At 41.2% G+C, this 16,184-nt stretch overlaps 1 pseudogene; it reads left to right on the top strand.

The window, feature by feature from the left end:
* Positions 1–793: 793 nt before the first annotated feature.
* On the top strand, positions 794–3,603 carry LOC132281495 (histone-lysine N-methyltransferase, H3 lysine-9 specific SUVH5-like; annotated as a pseudogene).
* The last annotated feature ends 12,581 nt before the right edge of the window (positions 3,604–16,184 follow it).

Below are 16,184 nucleotides of genomic sequence, written 5' to 3'. Positions count from 1 at the left end.
AAATAACAATATAAATTTTTTAAAAATATACATGACAAATACCTAGATTACAGTTACTAGAATATTACATTACCATGTTAATGCAATAATACTACATCGTAATACAATAGTCTAATAATAAAATACATTATAATATAATACAATTGTTGCAAAAAGGACAAAAAAAATTATTTCATACACCATGTAAAGACACAAAAATAACATAGAAGACGATCCATACTATGAACTGACTTTAAAATTTTGTTCTGAAATGCGTACTCTGACTTTAATGTCTCTTAGTGAACCTTTTGACAACGTAAACCACCTGACTTCCCATTCGCGCCATGTGGTAGAGCCGATAATGTACACAAAACCAGGGGCATAACTGTAATATCATGATTCCCATTCGCTTTGCCGCTTATGTATAGAACTGTATGAAGTAGTTCATTTCGCTGCGAGCATTTCCATTTGTCTCTCTAACACCTCTTCTCCGACACCGCCTCTGCTTCCTCTCTCTTTCTCTCTATTGCTCTAGGGTTTCTGTTTCTCTGTCTAAAGAAGGTTGCAGTTTGTTTCTTTTCTAGCTCAAGAAGGTTTTCGCTGGTTGATGTGGTCGCACCACTTTACTGAGCATTTCTATCATCATCTCTCTCTCAGGTACATCCTTTACATACTAATGAAATTTACTTGCAATTCATTAGGTTCTGAGTGTTAATCTAATTTCTTTTTTACTTTTCCTAGCTTTTGATTTTGTTTTTTGTTTAAATTTTTCTCGGCAACCAAACGATAAATTTTGTTGTTGGGGCTATTGAGAATGGTATACTTGTTGAATGGTGGAGGTCTATCTGATGGGAATTCGAGCAGGCGGCCTTTGGAAAGAGGCTATTGCTTGTCTTCTAGTGTTTCGGAGTTCAAGTATAATGCCCCCAAGGTTTTGTGCATTCGCGATTATCCACCCGGTTGTGGGCGAAATGCTCCGCCGATTCATTTGAGGCAAGAGGAGAATTTGGTGGATGATGAAAGGAGGACAGAAGTTGTAGTGGCTGATTGTGTTGAATTCCAGTCTCGTGAAGTGCTGAAAAGTCGAATTCGCCCAGAAATGGCTGAATTATCAGGTGGTTTGGTGGGGAAGGTGGTGGATATGCCTGTGATGGTCAGTGAGAATGAGAAATTTTCAACAAATTTGGAGGTATTGGGGATTGGGTTTCAGAATGATACAGAATGTCTTGCACCGGAATTGGAAATTGGTGCTTTGGATGATGAGATGGTTTTGGTGGCTAGTGCAAAAAAGTTGTCTCCACAGCATTGGCCTACAGGTGATGCCAATGGTTCGGAGGAGACTGCCCTGAAAAGAGATTATCCTCGAAGAAGAGTTTTCAGTTACCCGTGATTACCCTCCATTTTGAGGAAGGAATGTGCCCTGCCCAACTGAGGAAGAGCACCAGAGGGTTGTTTTGAGGAACAGGAGCTTTGGTGGCACAGGGAGGGCTGGTGCGAAATTCAGGTCAATGAGGGAGATACTGGGCCTGCAAGGGCAAGCGTCCTAGAATCAAAAAGGAATGTTGGATATGGGAATGCTCAGACGAATGAATCAAGAGGAACTATGCCTGAGCCAAGAAACAACTCCCAGGCAGTCATTCAAAAGGATTCCGAGGATGTAAGTGATTCGTTGGGGAAATTGCCGAAGGAGATAATGGTTCACTCACATGGAAAAAATACTAAGCCAAGGCTTTTGGGTGATCATGTTGGTTTGGAATGTGGAGCGGACAGGATGACTGCGGTTCAAGGTCTCATGGCTTCAAAATCTATCCCCGATAGCAGTATGTGCCTAAGCAAATTAAAGAAGCTGGATATCACCGCGAAAGAGAAGTCTAGAATTGTTGTTAGGAAAAATAATCATGAAGCAGATTATTCAAGAGAACATTCTTCGAAGGGGAAATCAATGTTTGCTGGGAAGGCAGCTTATAAGCAGTGTAACGATTTTGAAGATTTTGATGTCTGCCCCCGTGTTATGGTCCAAATAGTTCAAACACTGGTGATTCCCGAAGCAAAGTGAGGGAAACACTACGCTTGTTCCAAACTATTTGTAGGAAGCTCTTACAAGAGGAAGAAGCAAAGTTGAGGCAGACCAAAAGGATTGATCTTCAAGCCATAGAGATTGTTAAGAAAAAAGGAAAAGAACTCAACTGGTAAAAAAATACTGGGAGCAGTTCCGGGAGTTGAGGTGGGTGATGAGTTACAGTACAGGGTGGAGCTTGCTCTTATTGGCATACATCGTCTTTACCAGGGTGGTATAGATTACATGAAGTGTGATGGAGAGATCATTGCAACTAGCATTGTTGCTTCAGGGGGTTATGATGATGATCTGCACAATGCTGATGTCTTAATATACTCTGGGCAAGGAGGAAATCCAGTAGGTCACGATAAGCAACCTGAAGACCACACACTTGTAAGAGGAAACTTGGCTTTGAAGAACAGTATATCGGTGAAGAATCATGTGCGAGTGATCGTGGATCTAGGGAGACAAAAGCCTCTGACTCATCAGATGCAAGAGCTAAGATGGTTATGACATACACTTATGATGGCCTGTACATTGTAAAGAGGTACTGGCAGGAACCCGGACCACGTGGTAAGCTGGTTTATAAGTTTGAATTGACAAGAGTTCCAGGCCAACCAGAGCTTGCTTGGAAGGAAGTGAGTAATACAAAAAAATGTAAAATACGGAAGGGTCTTTGTGTTTATGATATATCAGGAGGGAAAGAGTTGTTTCCTATTTGTGCTGTGAACTCAATGGACAACGAGAAACCCCCACCGTTCACATACATGACCCGGATGATGTATCCTGATTGGTACCACCATAATCCTCCCAAGGGTTGTCACTGCACTGATGGATGCTTGGATCCTGAAAAATGCTTGTGTGCAGTCAAGAATGGAGGACAGATCCCATACAACCATAATGGAGCTATTGTGGAAGTGAAGCCTCTTGTCTATGAGTGTGGTCCTTCTTGCAAGTGTCCTCCTTCTTGCTGTAATAGAGTCAGCCAGCATGGTATGAAAATTCAGCTTGAAATTTCAAAACCCAGTCAAGGGGCTGGGGTGTTAGATCCCTAACTTCTATTCCTTCTGGAAGTTTTATATGTGAGTATACCGGAGAGATTCTTGAAGACAAGGAAGCTGATCAAAGAATCGGTTATGATGAATATATGTTTGATATTGGCCGAAACTACAATGACTGTTCTCTCAGTGATGGAACTCAAACTCTGAAGCCTGATGCACAATCAAGTTCTAGCGAGGTTGAGGAGGAGATTGGCTACACCATCGATGCAGCACAGTACGGGAATGTAGGGAGGTTCATCAACCACAGTTGTTCTCCTAATCTCTACGCACAGAATGTCCTTTATGATCATGATGAAAAGAGAATGCCCCATATAATGCTCTTTGCTGTGGATAATATTCCTCCGTTACAGGAGCTGAATTACCATTACAATATTTCGGTAAACCAGATTCATAATTCCAATGGAAATATCAAGATAAAGAGATGCAAATATGCTATTGTGGATCAACAGTGTGTAGTGGAAGGATGTATTGACGCATTTGTAGTAGATGAAGTTTAGTATCTCAATGAACAGGGATCTTTTGTTTCTCAATTTGAGTTTCTTTCTCAATATTTGGCTTTATAAGCTTCAGTATTGCAGTACTAAATCTACTATTTACTCTGTGATAGGTTGCAATACATTTATACTGGTATGTCATTTAGTGTTTAAATATTTTTCAAGCTTAAGATACACACCTTTGTCCAAACTGGGACATATATCCTCAACCTTCTCTTTGAAAGGTGGAAGCGATACCACTTGGAGATAAAATATTAACAGACTTATATGCAATCCTTTTCATCTCTCTATTCATGTTAATATGCGCTTGAGCGGTGCTTGATGGCAAATAATAAATCCGAGGAGAGAATTTTCTTTTGATCGCATTGACAGAACATGTATAGGCCACACAGCTCTGTATTTTACTGCTGCGGGGCTGTAACTTTGCAGTTAGCAATTGCTGGTGGCAGGATTGCTATATGATTTTTGGTTTCTGACATTATAAGTAGCAGTAGCCTTTGATGTTGATTGTAGCTTTACGGCCTCTTTGGCCAGTGCACTTGGTGTCTTCTTCTTTCCCGAGGTTACTTTGGATTCAGAATGAAGCAGAAACGATCTGTTTACTGTTGGTGTGTTAGTCAGGTTGCAGCTTCAGTAACTTTTGCAAAGCCTACCATGGTTGCTGCCAAGTGCATTGAGCTTGCTTTCTAGAGCTGCCATTTCTTTTTTCTCAATTGCCTAGGGTTGAGGGAGTGCTGCCATGAGCAAACGTTGGGACATTGGAGCTGTCAGGATTGTTCGAGGATTGTTTGAGTAAACTGATTTGTATGGCGCCATGTATACTGAGGCCATGAAACTGAGAAGCACTGCTTGGTTCTGAGTTTGCTCTTGATGAACCAAATTGTGGAGTGCATGTGGGAGAACCAAATGCCATAGAATCGAGGTTTGGGATCAGAATTGATACCCTTTTGGGTGTAGCTTCCTAATCCAAATAATGAATGGCCAGGCTCAGCAACCATGCAAATTATGAACGGTCCAGCTCAGTAAAAAGGATAGAGGATGCTGTCTTTTGAGCAGCCCTTTTTTGATAGAGAAGCTCTTTTTTCTTTGAACTGTCAATCCCCCGATGGAACAAGACACAGCTTCAATTTATGGTTTCCATTCTCCGTTGAGCCCCTTAACTATGCGGCTATGCCTACACCAGGTTCTCTTCTCTCTCTCCCCCTCTCGAAAATTGTCCACATTTACTGGTTGTGAACATTTTTCTTTTTTCCATGTCATATTTGCTGGTTACCTGGAATAATTAAGGCTCAATCTTATTCGCTGCTTAGGGTAGATCACTGAATTGTTATTGGGACTCAGATTTTGATTTTGATTTTTTTTTTTTCTTTCTTTTTTCTTTGGTTACTTTGATCCTTTTGTGCCATAGAAGTTAAATTGTTAACAATTTCTAATTCGACACTAATTACAGATTATATGAATAGGAATGGCGGTTGGTATACTGAATTTAGCATTCCTTAATTCTCTCCCAGTAGGTGGATAGAAATTTTGAATAAAAGATAAGGATTTGACTCTTGTGTGAATTCATGTGTAGATGCTCATACTTCAATAAATTATCATAACAATGCTCATCTCTTGCTTATGTTATTTGTTGAACATGTGGCTCAATTTGAGGCTTGCATCACCTATGACATCATTTTCTTGGCCTCTAAGTACATGTGTTCATCAAGCTTTATTCTTGGCTTCCAAGAATATGTGCCCAGCAAGTCTTTTGAGTGGTCACCAAGTAACCTCATTTTGGTATCCCATTTTGGCTATAAATAGCCTTGCCCTCTATGGTGTTGAAGCATCCCAAATCAATTGAGTGAGTTTGTAATATCAGTTAGTGGGTGAGAGAGTTTGGGTGTAATTGGGTTTTGGGTGTGAGCCACTTTGCCTTGTATCTCTTTATTTCTATAATAAAATATTATTCTGTCTTCTCCCCGTGGATGTAAGAATAGCCAAACCACGTATAAATTCTTGTCTCGTTTGTGTGTGTGCCTATTTATTTTTTTGTCATTTATTTTTCCCTTGTTTTCATAAATTCCTATTCGATCTTTTTTCATAACAAACTGGGTATTAGAGCTCGGGTTCGTGTATTGTGTACAAATACTGTTCACACATACGATACTGTTCATAGATGCTATTCGGGTACTGTTCACAAATACGGTACTATTTACCGAGTAATTTTTTGAGGAGTTTTTTGAGATGTCGACCAGATACGAGATTGAGAAATTTGATGGCAAGATTAGCTTCAGTCTTTGGCGTATTAAGATGCAGGCCCTGCTGACTCAGCAAGGTCTAAAGAAGGTGTTGTTCGGGAAGGACAAGTTGTTAACAACTATGTCCGATGAAAACAAGGATGAGGTCGATGAAAAGGCGTGTAGTGCGATTATTTTGAATCTAGCTGATGAGGTGCTGCGTGAAATTATTGATGAAGACACGGCAGCAAAGTTGTGGCTGAAATTGGAGAGTCTGTACATGACGAAATCTCTCACCAACTGACTTTACGTGAAGCAGAGACTCTACACCCTTCGTATGAAAGAAGGTATGCATCTCAAGGAGCATATTGATAATTTCAATTCTATTATTATGGATTTGAAAAATACTGATATTAAAATTGATGATGAGGATCAAGCCCTTTATTTTGTTGTGTTCTTTGCCTCCTTCATATGAGCATTTTGTTACCGCATTGCTCTATGGAAAAAACACTATTAGTATGGAGGATGTTAAATTCTCATTGAACTCTCAGGAGTTGAGGAAAAAAGTGTTTGAGAATATTGGAGATGAGCAGGCCGAGGGTCTATTTGTAAAAGGCAAAGGTGGGACAAAGGGTTCTGCTAGTAGGGGCAAATCTAGATCTCATAAAAATGTGGAATGTTACTACTGTCACGAGATAGGGCACATCATCAAGCACTGTCCCAAACTAAAGGCAAAGAATGGGAATGGTAAAGAGAAGGTTCAGGAAGCAGCTTTTGTGGCAACTGCTACAACAAGTGATTCGGAAAGTGATGATTATGTTCTTATAACAACCTTATGTTCAGGTATGTCATTTAATGACAGTTGGATTCTTGATTCTGGTTGTTCCATTCATATATGTCCCAGTAGGGATTTTTTCTCTTCCTATAAAGAGGTGAAAGGTGGTTCGATTTTGACGGCGGACAGTAAAGCTTTCAAAATTTTAGGAATTAGAACAGTCAAGATCAAGACGCACAATGGGTTGGTGAGAACATTGTCAGATGTGTGACATGTACCGGATTTGAAGATGAATCTTATTTCAGTAGGTGTGCTAGACTCCAAAGGTTACAAAGTTGTAACAGAAAGTGGAGCAATGATGGTCGTGATGGATTCTCTTGTGGTGCTACAAGGCACCAAGGTGAAAAATATGTATCTTCTCCAAGGGAATCCAGTAATAGGTGGAGCTTCTACAGGGTCTTCTACAGTTAGCAGAAATCTGCGTTCGGGTCTTGGCAAAAGAAGAATTAGAAAGAGGAGTTATGATCCTAATTCTCAAAATGGTTGTGAGGGGACTACACAACATGGTGGGAGAATGAAATCCGTTTTCAGATGGCAACCGAAATTGCAGTAGTCCTTACAGGGAGGCAGACCCATAAGGACAGGTGTGATATTGACTTGCAATAATCTTAGTGGTAATGAGATAGTCCATTCGAGTGCCATTAAGATGGGTGGGAGGCAAGTAGTTGGTCACAACAGAGATGCGAGGAAAAGTCAAGGACGTCCTATTCTCCACAAGGGTGAGAAGATGACTTTTAGTTACCAGTCGGTGGTTTGTGGGCGGTTGGAGAAGGTTGCTGAAGGAGATGTCAAACTTAGAATTTCTAAGCTTACTGAAGGTAAGCATTTAGAGTTTGACAGGAATACTAGAGGTATGCTTGTGACTGCGCAAGGCATGCATGGGTTGAAGAATGAGAGCTCGAGGGTTAAGTTTGAGGATGACTCAAACTCAATTAAAATTCTTAATTAATTTGTTTTGTGGAGAGACAGTTTGTTTTGCAGAGACACAGTGGTTCATTTGAATTTTCTCCAAGGTGGAGATTTGTTGAATATGTGGCTCAATTTGAGGCTTGCATCACCCATGACATCATCTTCTTGGCCTCCAAGAATGTGTGCCCAGCAAGTCTTTTGACTGGTCACCAAGTAGCCTCATTTTGGTGTCCCATTTTGGCTATAAATAGCCTTGCCCTCCATGATATTAAAGCATCCCAAATCAATTGAGTGAGTTTGTAATATTAGTTAGTGGGTGAAAGAGTTTAGGTGTAATTGGGTTTTGGGTGTGAGCCACTTTGTCTTGTATCTCTTTATTTCTATAGTGAAATATTGTTCTGTCTTCTCCCCGTAGATGTAGGCATAGCCGAACCACGTATAAATTCTTGTCTCGTTTGTGTGTGTGCTTATTTATTTTTTTCTTATTCTCATAAACTCCTATTCGATCCTTTTTCATAACATTATGGAATCTTTTTAAGGGTTTGAGATTTAAATTTTCTTTTTTTATGAACCATTCGTGTATGTGAGCCTTTTTCTTCCTCTTTTTTTTTTGGCATGAATTTGAACCAAGTTTTATCAAAACCATTTAAATTTACTACAAACATCATAATGTGTATTCAAATACTACGAATGAGAGTATTGGCTTGGTACTAAGGATGAAAGGCATCACTTTTCCCTTATTTCTTTTATTAATGCTCTTTGTAATTATCTATTGATAAATTCAATTTCTCCATTATTGATTCAGATTGTGAAGTTGCTAATCAATAATACCAGTAGTTCAGTAAAGCTCTACGGAAAAAAAAAAAGAAAAGACGTGGCTTGTTCCTAATATGCATAAAGGTTTGTCAAGTGAAATGCACAACGCCGCCATACCGGTGGTAGCTGTGTTCAGAAAATTTTGTATTTTTACCTTCAAACTTAGGATCGGACCTAAATAACTAGTGAATCAATTTGACTTTTATTGTTCCGTGGACATAGTCAAGATTTCATTTGGGGAGGAAAAAAAAAAAAAAAAATTAATATGACAAATATAAATTGTTCAAATCAAAAGAAAAACAAAAAAAAATCATATACTAATTAAAGAGTAGTATAGAAATGATAAATACCTAATAGAGGAGGTAACCTCACATTTTACGAGTAAGACTAATTTACTCAGGTACATACAATACCCACACTCTACTATGGTTGACCTGGTTTAATTCAAAATTTTATATTTTTTTAATTCAAAATTTTATTTTCAATTGTGTTTGATGAAAACAAACCTAAAATTATGCGGTTTCAAATTAAAGTCCACCACCCATCATTAGAATCTCCTACATTTTATAGTACTTTTAGCTGCCTAATTAAGAGGTTAACTGTTGCTGCTCAGGTGGGAAATATGGAAGAGTTGACACAGTGATTGGGGAAGATTGTAACGCCCCAAAAGGAAACCAAAATAATAATAATAAATATATAAAATTTCGGCATGACCTCCACAGAAAAAGTCCCTCTATAATTTGTTGAAATATAAAAAATAATGCAATGGTCTCACTGGGCCTTAAAACTAACATATTCTGTCCCAACGCACAATACAACAATTATTATATCACATTCCCAAAATGATTATATACATATCAAAAATCCCCTTCTTCCATCTCATCCAAACAATGAACACACCTTAGTTACATCAAGTTATAGTCTATAAAATGTAGCTAAAATTTAAAAATCCACAACTTACAACATTGTACCAATTAAACTAAAGTTTCACAAAATAGTTAAGATTACATTTATAAATATTAGAGTTCTAATCCAAAAGATAGCAAAATAAAATAGATCTCCAAGCTTATCTAAAATTGTGGTGGATCGTCGTCTGCCACATCTTTTCCGTGCCTTGAAAAATGTTAAAAATAATGGGGTGAGCATAAGCTCAGTAGGAAGTGTCTAAGACACACTTCTTATATCCCCGGACCCGTGAATCCATACAATGAATAGATAAAAAGTGAACGGGATCATGCCATAGGAGAACGCACACCACAACAACAAGTATGCAGCAAATATCAACCAATCACAAGTTTACCACAATGTCATGAAGTGTAATATTATGCAAATGTCACTCCCCATTTTTCGAAACATTTCCGTTTCAACAACTAAATCGTTAGTATAATCCGACCTAAGGCACCTCCAAGGCGTCACGAAAAGAAGGTTGATTAACTATCCACGATCACAAGGCACCTCCAAGGCGTCACATCCGGCCTAATTAACTCAACTACATTCCCTGCTAGACTACACCAACATCACGGACCACTAGGCGCCTCCTAGCTAGGCATCCGATTTTCGCAACACTTTTAGAAAATATTTTCCCCAAAACAATTTCGTTTGTTCTAATTTATTTATTTATTATTTTTATTTTATTTTCCAATAAATGCATGAATACTTGTGCTTCAATTTATCAACCCAACCATATAACTTTCACACATATTATACAAGACAAATTTATAAACTACATGATGGAGCTCTTATTTAATATTAAATTTGCATAACTAGCATGTAAAATATAAATTCAATTTTATATAAATATGTAGGCATGCTAAATCACCTTAAAACAATTAACAAGTAGTCACATACATTCCATACTTATTATTTAAAATAAATCTTTGTAAGAATTAGCACTAATTAAACATGCTAGGCATCACTTTAATCTAGAAACTCACAAAAATACAAGAATTCATGCATTAGAACACCCCTACCTCAAATAAGAGAAAAAATCCCAATTTAAGTTCAAGAACTCTAGAATTTTGAAATCCCTAGAGTGTACCAAATGATGAATTGTTTGTAGTCACACGTAGATCTCGCCGTGCTCTCCGTTTTGTCGCAAACGACTCCCAAAAACTCCAAGAAATGAAAGATTAATTGAAACTTGAATTTTGTAGAAGAAAAAAAAAAAAAGAGAAACGAAGCTATTGGAAGAGAGAGACACGCAGAGAGAGAAGAGAGAAAACTAATGAGTTTGTAAAAACTCGTAAGTCATTTGTAATAACTTATGTTTGTGGTGGGTCCCCGCCCAAATAATTTTTTTTTTTATTAACTTAACTTTACATATATATATATATATATATAAACAAATTACAAACATTACAAAGATCCTCATGTATTGGAGCGCATTTGTTGAAACTCCTCGTCACGTAGCTGCTTTTGCGGGCCATGCCTATTTCGCCAAGTATTAGTTACATTTTGGTAGCATGAGTGCTCTCCATGCTTTTCAGGAATATCAAGAAATTTTCCGTCAATCCCGGCGTTTCCTTCTTCCCTTGCCCTTTGTCTCTTTGCCGTCGGACAGGTGGACCGCTCCTGCGCATGGTTGTTTTAAGCTAACTTTTGACGTCTCTTTCAATTTTGCTCGCCGTTTTTGTGGGGGTGGTATTGTCCTTCGGAACCAAATGGGTTTTTCGGTTAAGGTTGCTACGGTGTTCATTCTTCATGTTCACAGTCCGTCTATGGCTAAAGGGTCTTAAGGGAGTCTATGAGGTTGCTTAATCGGTGGGGCTACCCGCAATGTGGTGGTTGAAGGAGTTTAATTGTTGCCCAGTTATGTGGCTGCTGCCTTCTGTTGCTGAGTTGCAGGTGGTGTTCCATAATATTTCTTCTCTGCTTCTTGCTTGTTTGGATTCATCCTTTGCATGGGTTCCACGTGGTGGTAATTCTGTTGCTCACTTGTTAGGCAAAGTTGCTTTAAAAGTGGAATGTAGCAATTTAGAGTGGAGTATTTGCCCAAGTGGCCGTGTAATACTCTTCTCCCTGAATATGTTGTTTCTCCAATTTTATGTTAGTTTTTGTTCCGTTTGGTTAAAAAAAAAAAAAAAAAAAAAAGGTTACATTTTGGTAATTGTCATCAATAATAAATGTCATATATAGATGTTCATAATTCAATGGATTGGAAATCATTGTGAATGTAAGGATTGAAAATTTTTAATTCACAAATTAAAGGAGGAGTTGTTGTCAAAGAGCTCGCTTACGAAAAGTGTTAGTCACATTCGTACTTTAAAAAGATTGTATGACTTAGGTTGAAAATGCTCTAGTTTACTTTCTATTGTGAAATTATTACTCCTCCATCTTTTAATAATGGTTGCTTGATCAATAAAAAATCTTACTTATGGGAAAAAAAGGAGGAGGTAAAAGATTGGAAGTAACCTAATTTTGTACTCATTCAAAAATAGCATCGTCCACCATGTTTAACGAGCTTCTACTACCCCCAAATATATAGGTACACATGATATATATAACTATATTATATATTGGTCAAAGTAATTAGGTCAACATGGTTTTTGAAATTGTCTCGTCTAGGAAAGGTAGTAGTGAACGACGATTCAACCTTGGAGGGTTCATTAATTGAAAGCACGGTGTGGCCCCTAAACGTACAGCTAGTGAGCGTTCATGGACCGTTTCGGTCTTCGTCTCCGTGTCCGTACGTCTTGGTCTACCAAGGACTACTTGTTTTCATAGTTGCTCTCCAGTATAAAGTCCGTTTCCGTCTTCGTCTCTGTGTCATTTCATAGTTGCTTTCCAGTATAAAGTCGGGACACCAACTACCATTACTTCCCAGTATCTCCAACAATCTATAGTAATACCACTACCAGTACATTTAGCTGCCTAGCTAATTTCCAATATTCCAACTCGTAATATTGAATGTTGATGGATTCAATTCAGAGGTTGAATGTTGCTGCTCAAAATGGAAATATGGAGGAGTTGTATGCAGTGATGGGAGAAGATCCATATGTGTTGGAGAGCATTGATAAGATCCCATTTGTTCAAACTCCTCTTCACATAGCTGCTTCTGCTGGGCATTCCCATTTCGCCATTGAAATTTTTAGCTTGAAGCCCTCGTTTGGTCTGAAGCTAAATCCATTTGGGCAAAGCCCCCTGCACCTTGCTGTCCCGTTGAGCCTGGCTGAGCCACTCACACTAGCGCAAGCTGACACCGAGAAACGACAAACTGAAACCGCGATAAGGCTCATAAATATTGACAGAGAACTCGTCCGTGTCCAAGGGAGGGATAGGATGACTCCATTGCATTACGCAGCTGAAAAAAATAAATTTGATCTTTTGGCTGAATTTCTTTGTGCTTGTCCGGCATCTATCGAGGATTTGACCATTCGAGGTGAAACTGCTGTGCATGTTGCCGTGAGAAACAGCAGTTTTAAAAGCTTTCAAGTCATTTTGGGATGGCACCGTAATGTCACGGGCTTAGAGTTTCAGCACCACTCTAGCTGCTCCCGTGCGGCACCAAGACGTTGCTTTCACTCTCGCAAGTACTTGGTCAGCCTAACTCCCGTGCACACCTTAGCCAACACACTCCCCTCGTGCGCTTACTAGTGTTGTAGTTGCCTTCGCCCTCTCCTCACTTGGCTTGCACACTCACACACACTAAGGCACTTAAGTTGGCAAGGAAAGAACACTTCTATTACTTCAAAGAATGCTTTGTACAAGGCTAGCACTCAAGCTCTCTACAAGGCTCTCAAGACTCACTCTAGGACTTGTTGTTTGCAAAATGAAGTCCTACTCCTATTTATAGGCATCCCCATCCCTAATGGATGGCTAGGATGCATTCTAACCAACGGTGGAGATTGATTATCTAGAATCTTCTTCTACCTTCTACACATCTCCATACATATCTACAACATTCTAAAACCCTCCATACTACTCCACACAATTCTGGAGAATTCTAGAACCTTCCACACACTTCTAGAATATACTACACATATCTAGAATCTTCCACACAACTCTAGACTACTCCGGAAGACTCTAGAAACTCCACTTGCCATGCAGCGTCCTCCTTAGCGTCTGCGTGTCACCTGCGTGGTACAACCTCCATAGGCGGGGCGTGACATTCTCCCCCACCCATTTCCGTGACGCCCTCGTCACGGTTTCTTCAACTGACCCAGTCTCTCGCAGGTCATCAGCACTTGCGCATATGTCCTTGGCCCAAACGTACGAGCGCCCTTCGGGAGATGTGAAGTCCTCACGAGCTCCATCGTGTTGACTGCCACCTCTGGACTCTCCTTCCTGCCCACGAGCGGCACCATGCATGCGGCCTTGCCTTCCTCGCCTCCAAGTATCATCAACGCACCAAGGCATGGTAGTGGCGCGGCGTTGTTCCTGTCCATGAACTCCAGCCCCAGCACCATGTCATGGTCGTCCATCTCCGCAACTTGGAAGTCGGCCTTGCCCTTCTATCCTTGCAAGCATAGCTCCACCTCTTTGCACACTCTACTCACGCGTGCCTCCTCGGAGTTGACGGCCTTGATCCATCCCTCCATCTTGCGCATCTCCAAGCCAAGTCGTTGCGCCTCCTCTGGGGTAATGAAGTTGTGTGTGGCGCCCGTGTCCACCAACGCTTGCACGGCTTTGCCACCAACCTGCGCATCCACATAGCGCACTCCAGCTACTTTCTTCGCCTTACCCTTTTTCTTGGTGTCATGCGCCATGCTACTCAGCATCTGCATAGCCCCCATGCACCTGTCTTCGTCGCTGCCCGTATCATCCACCTTGCCCTTGCCCTTATCCTTCACAAGGGCGCTCATGGTCTTCTTGTTGGGGCAGTGTCGCAATATGTGCGGCCCTTCGCACAAGTAGCACTTCGGCTCCCACTTGCCCTTATCGCGGCGCTCCCATTTGCCACTAGCCTTGGACCTCTCTTCATGGTCCTTGCCCTTATCATGGCGTGGGCGTCTCTCCTCATCGCTGTGCTTATCATCACTAGACTTGGGCGAGCCCCGTTTCTTGAAGCGTCGGTCTCCCCCACCTTTTCCGTGGTCCCTCCTGGGAGACGTAGCCCTCTTGTCATCGCGCCTAAAGTCTTCGAGGCGCTCCGCTATAGCCATTGCGGATGCCAAGTCTCTAGGCTCCCTCCTCCTTAGCTCCGTGGCCACCCAAGACTGCAGCCCATCTATGAACAAGCACACGCGTTGCCGCTCCGGCATCTCTGGGATCTCCAGCATCAAATTGGAGTACTCCTTCACATACTCCCTTATGCTGCCCTTCTGCTTCAAGCGCCTTAGGTTGATCATGGCCAGGTCCTCAACGCACTCAGGGTAGAACTGCCTCTTGAGCTGCCTCTTGAACTCCTCCTATGTGTCAACTGCTCTTGCGCCTCTACCAGTGAAGCGCTGCCTCCACCATAGAGCGGCGGTGTTTGTGAGGTACATAGTGCCTGTCTGCACCTTCTCCTCATCATCCTCGATCTTCATGCACTCGAAGTACCGCTCCATGTGCCAAAAGAAGTTGTCAATCTGGCGCGCATTCCTTGCCCCATCGTACTCCTTGGGCTCCGGCGCCTTCTTCTTCCTTGGCTTCACCACGACCTCGCGCGCCTGGGAGAACTCCTTCTTGCACTCGGCAATCTCCACGCGCAAGTCGTCTACCAAATCATGCAAGTCCCTTTCTTTCTCTTGCGCCTTGTTGGCGATGCCATCAATCAGCTCGTAGAGCTCCGCCATCCTTCTCTTGAGCCTATTAAACTTAGTCTCCGTGTAGACCAAGTGTGTGGCAAGCTTCTCCTCCAAGCTCTGCTCTAAGATGTGGACTTGGTGGTCTCCTCCGCTAGCCATGTCTACTCCAACAAAGCTCCCTTGACGAACCTGCTCTGATACCAACTGTCACGGGCTTAGAGTTTCAGCACCACTCTAGCTGCTCCCGTGCGGCACCAAGACGTTGCTTTCATTCTCGCAAGTACTTGGTCAGCCTAACTCCCGTGCACACCTTAGCCAACACACTCCCCTCGTGCGCTTACTAGTGTTGTAGTTGCCCTCGCCCTCTCCTCACTTGGCTTGCACACTCACACACACTAAGGCACTTAAGTTGGCAAGGAAAAAACACTTCTATTACTTCAAAGAATGCTTTGTACAAGGCTAGCACTCAAGTTCTCTACAAGGCTCTCAAGACTCACTCTAGGACTTGTTGTTTGCAAAATGAAGTCCTACTCCTATTTATAGGCATCCCCATCCCTAATGGATGGCTAGGATGCATTCTAACCAACGGTGGAGATTGATTATCTAGAATCTTCTTCCACCTTCTACACATCTACATACATATCTACAACATTCTAGAACCCTCCATACTACTCCACACAATTCTGGAGAATTCTAGAACCTTCCACACACTTCTAGAATATACTACACATATCTAGAATCTTCCACACAACTCTAGACTACTCCGGAAGACTCTAGAAACTCCACTTGCCATGCAGCGTCCTCCTTAGCGTCTGCGTGTCACCTGCGTGGTACAACCTCCATAGGCGGGGCGTGACAATAAGCTCCATGAACAAATAAACTGGACATATTTACCTTTCCGATGGTTTACGGTGGTACCGGCCTTCAAAGGGGTGCTGAGATGGAAGAACGAAGATGGTGACACCGCGTTGCATATTGCAGCATCCACTAACCAACCTCAGGTTTGATATACATTGTGTCTTTAATTACTTCCCATATTTATTATCCGTAAATCATTTAATACATCTTCTAATTGAGTTGTTAAATATGAAGGAATAATGCTATTAAAGCCGTTGCTTCTTTAAGATTTTGCTCTCTAAATTAGCCA

Source organism: Cornus florida, unplaced genomic scaffold (genome assembly GCF_030987335.1).
Source record: "Cornus florida cultivar Cherokee Brave unplaced genomic scaffold, ASM3098733v1 CherokeeBrave_3.0.0_Hap2_Chr11, whole genome shotgun sequence".
Classification (NCBI taxonomy): Eukaryota; Viridiplantae; Streptophyta; class Magnoliopsida; order Cornales; family Cornaceae; genus Cornus; species Cornus florida.
The sequence above is the reverse complement of the archived record's forward strand: the minus strand, read 5'-3'. Positions and strand labels throughout refer to the sequence as shown.